This window comes from Eulemur rufifrons, chromosome 30, assembly GCF_041146395.1.
Source record: "Eulemur rufifrons isolate Redbay chromosome 30, OSU_ERuf_1, whole genome shotgun sequence".
Taxonomy (NCBI): Eukaryota; Metazoa; Chordata; class Mammalia; order Primates; family Lemuridae; genus Eulemur; species Eulemur rufifrons.
Window position 1 is genome coordinate 24107884 of NC_091012.1, and position 4621 is coordinate 24112504.

The following is a 4621-nucleotide window of genomic DNA, read 5'->3' on the forward strand; positions in this document are numbered from 1 at the left end:
CAACTAAAAATATACAGAAAAAATTAGCTGGGCATGGTGGCGCATGCCTGTAGTCCCAGCTACTTGGGAGGCTGAGGCAGAAGGATCATTTGAGCCCCGGAGTTTGAGGTTGCTGTGAGCTAGGCTGACGCCACAGCACTCTAGCCTGGACAACAGAGTGAGACTGTCTCAAAAAAAAAAAAAAAAAAAAAAAAGAGTTCGAAACCAGCCAGAGCAAGAGTGAGACCCCATTTCTACTAAAATTAGAAAAAATTAGCTGGGCATGGTGGTGCACGACTGTAGTCCCAGCTAATCTGGAGGATGAGGCAGGAGGATCGCTTGAGCCCAGGAGTTTGAGGTTGCTGTGAGCTATGATGATGCCATGGCACTCTAGCCAGAGTGACAGAGCAAGACTGTCTCAATAAATAAATAGTAATCAGAATAATATCAGACTCACCAACTGCAGCAATGAGTTAGAGAAGACAATAGAAGCATGTCTTAAAATTTTTGAGAGAAAACTATTTTCAACTTAGAATTCTATATCCAGCAATGTATCAATCAAACATGCAAGGAGAATAAAGCTATTTTCAAACATACACCATCCCCCAAAATATGTAACTCTCATATACCCCTTGTCAGGAAGCTACTGGAGGATGTGCTGCACCAACATGAAGAATTAAGACAAAAAGAAGATAACATGGAATGTAGGAAAATGAGAGAGAAATAGTGGGAGGAAGGGAATTCCCAGGATGACAAGTCCAAATTGGAGCAGGAAAATGGCAAAGTTATTAGAGTGCTAAATGAAATTAAGGCTGGTGAGGCAGAAATAATTTGATAAATGTTTATTGAAAGCCACATTTGAGGATCGACCTGGGAGGACACATCAACAAAGTTGGATGTGTTCTGAAGTCTGTTACAAGTAAGAATGCTTTTATAAGAAAATTTAGGAGAAGGGAGGGGAACTCCTTATATCAGAGTTGTCTTTTTTCATTGAAGGGTACAATACAGAGGTTACAATCTTTGGCTACAGATGACAACATACAGGCTAAAATGTTTTAGGCACAAGACAATCAGTAAAACTTCATGATTCAGAAACAAATCAGTGTACTTTTCAATGTTAGTAGGTTACGTGTTAATCAGTACGTCAACAGTTTAAGGAACTCATGATAAGATTTCAGGGACCCATAAAAAGATTCCTTCTTTACTCAGGGGCAGTGTGGAGGCCATGAATCATAAGACATTCCCCAGGCAGTTAGAACATAGTTTATTCTTTAAGTGTAGGGGTGCATGACTTAACACTTGGCTGGCATGGCCTTAGGTATTGTGTATAATTTGATATCTTATTGTCACAAAAAATACATTCTGTCAGTCTTATGATCTCTATTTTAATATTAACACTGGTCAGTTGCTGTGTCTAAACCCCAAAAAGGAGGGGTGTCTGACCTCCTATCCCGTCATGACCATAAATCTTCTTAAGGTTTCTCTCTGGTCCCTTTGGCCAAGAGGAGGTCTGTTTAATCAGTTGGGGGGCTTAGGATTTTATTTTTAGTTTACAAAAGGAAGGCAATTGACAAGGGTGAAAAATAAACAACCAAACCTGATGTGTTTGGCTGTATTAGGAGGAATTTTATTAATACATCTCTGGTTAGAAAGTCTGGAAGAAAAACTTCATCACAGGTGCAGAGAAAGCAAAAGCAAATGAACTAAATGAAGCAAATATTGACTCCATGAAAAACCCAAAGGTTTGTTGTACAGTAAATCCTCATTTAATGTCCTCAATAGGTTCTTGTAAACTGTGACCTTAAGTGAAACAACACATAATGAAACCAATTTGACCATAGGCTAATAGATATAAAAAAGAGTTAAGTTCCTATGGTAAATTTCTGGTCACAAAAAAAACTTCCAAATAAAGACCCAAAACATTTCTAATATTAAATGTTAAAATAAATTTGAGCTATACATACATTAATTTTAAAAAGATTAATCAAGTAAGATAATTATTTACCCAAATTATTCCAGTTCAAGATCACAAGTGGCTGCAGCCTATCCTGGCAGCTCAGGGTGCAAGGTGGGAGCCAACCCATCACAAGATGCACTCACACCCACACCCACACCACATCCCATCACAGTGTGCACTCACACCCACACCCATACTCACTCACAATGGGACCATTTAGACTCACCAATGAACCTAATGGTCACATTTTTGGGATGTGGAAGAAACCCAGAGTACCTGAAGAAAACCCATGCAGACATGGGGAAAATATGCAAACTCCACACAGACAGTGGCCCTGGCTGGGAATCAATTTTTATTCTCATCAACATTATAACAAAATGTCATTGAGGCTGGGTGCAGTGGCTCACGCCTGTAATCCCAGTGCTTTGGGAGGCCAAGGTGGGAGGATCACTTGAGGCCAGGAATTCAAAAGGGCCTTATTCAAGGACCTGCTGTAATATGAAAGAAAATGTACTCATGGTTCACTCTGTGGCTCAGCTGTGAACAATATGTACATAGTTGTAGTAGTATAAACACTGAATATTTCACCAAAGATAATGATAGAACTATACTAGGAGCAGGAGGAAGAAGGGCAATACCAGCATAAGAGAGATAACTCCTCATCTTACATAGTAGGATCTTAATAAATACTATCTAAAATATCAGCACAAGAATATTACTTTAAACGTAGGGGGTTAATGCCAGTAAAAACAGCTATAGTTTGACCATTGTTATCTCTGGAGAGCAATGCTCAGGAACAGGGAGGAGGGTAGAACCTGCTGCTTGTCAATATCAGTCCACTTATATTGAAAGTGCTATGATTTTTAATTGCATGCACATATTAATTTGATTACAAATATATTTTTTTAAAAAACCAAAACTCTCTCCTCACCTTCTCCACCCCCTAGAGGTCACCACCATTCGATGTTGGGTAAATATGAGGGCTGTCTGGAAAATATCCAGCCATTGTTAATATATTAGTAATATAACAAGAATGGTTACATGGCTGAATACTTTCCAGACAGCCCTTGTATGTCCTTACAGATGTTTTGCTCCATCTTATACCATACACAAAAATCAACTCTAGATGGATCAAATGCTTAAATATCAAAAACAAACTTAAAAAGAGTTTTAGTAGACAATAGCTTTCTGAATTTAGGGTAGCGAAGAATTTCTTAAACAAGACCCAAAACTCACTAAGAAAAGATTGATAAATTAGGAAACTCTGTTCCTCAAAAGACATCATAGTCAAATGAAAAGATAAGACCCAGCCTGGGAGAAGATTTTTGCCACACATATCAACAACAAAATATCCCAGGCAGCTTTGCACGGTGGCAGTATCGTAGCCAATGAGGTTTATCCAAGGCATGATTATTGCTAATTGAAAACTTTTCCCAATACCCCGCCATGAGGACTTGCGATATAGTCAGCACTGGCAATTTTTGACGGTCCCTACAGGGACTGAATTTAAAATTAAAAAAAATATATATATCCAAGGCAAAGAACTACAAATCATTAAAAAAAAATAGATAAGCATTGCAATGAAAACAGGCAAAGTACATGAACAGGCATTTCACAGGAGAGAAAATATGCATAGTTGATATTTGAAAAGACATATTTGAAAAGACAATCTACCTCATTATTCATCAGGGAAATGAAAATCAAGAGAAAATTAGATGCCATTTTACATCCATTCAAATTGGCAAAAATTAAGAAGTCTGATAATACCAAGGGCAGGAGAAGATGCAGTTCAACAGGAACTGGTAGGAGTAAAAATTGGTACATCACTTTGAAAAATATAATATTCATAGCAGCACCATTCATAATAGCAAAAACCTGGAACTACAACCCAAATGCCCACAGACAGGAGGAGGAATCTATAAATTACAGTTGCATTTACCCACTGGAATATCACTACACAGGTATTTTTAATTAAATCATTTAATTTAATTTAATGCAGCCATGCACAATATGGATGAATCTTATGCAATATATATTGAGTGATAAAAGTGCCAAAAGATTATATACAGCATAACATTTTTATTAAGTTTAAAACAACTAAAACTAAACAATATACCCTTTGGAATATGTATAGATAAAATTATATTTTTCAAAAACAAAATTATGTTAAACACAAGTTTTGAATAGTGATTATCTCTGGTAGGAGAAAGTAGAGGATGGGATAAAGAAGGAGCTCATAGCTTACAGGTTATGATTTATCCAATTTTGGCACTGAAGGTCCAAAATATGCTCATGCTCAACACACACACTTTCTTCTCTTGGCAAAAAATGGAATAACTCTACACATATTGTTTGAGCAATCTGTTTTTTTAACTCAATATATTATAAACAAGACATGGCAAGAAAAAAATCATAAACCAATATCTCATATGAATACAGATGAAAAAAATCCTCAACAAAATACTAGCAAACTGAATCCAGAACATATAAAAAGAATTACACACCATGACTTAGAGGTATTTATCCTGGGAATGCAAAGTCAGTTTACCATCTAAAAAATGAATTAATGTAATAGACAATATCAATAGAATAAAATACATAAGCCACATGGTCATCTCAATAGATGCAGAAAAAGCTTTTGACAAAATCCAACACCCTTTCATGATTAAAAACAAAAACACTCAA

At 36.5% G+C, this 4621-nt stretch overlaps 1 non-coding gene across 1 annotated transcript; it reads left to right on the top strand.

Annotated features, from left to right (window-relative positions):
* Window positions 1-3295: 3295 nt before the first annotated feature.
* Window positions 3296-3436, top strand: LOC138379205 (U4 spliceosomal RNA). Its single transcript, XR_011231991.1, has one exon. It is a non-coding gene; the product is annotated as a U4 spliceosomal RNA (small nuclear RNA).
* Window positions 3437-4621: the final 1185 nt, after the last annotated feature.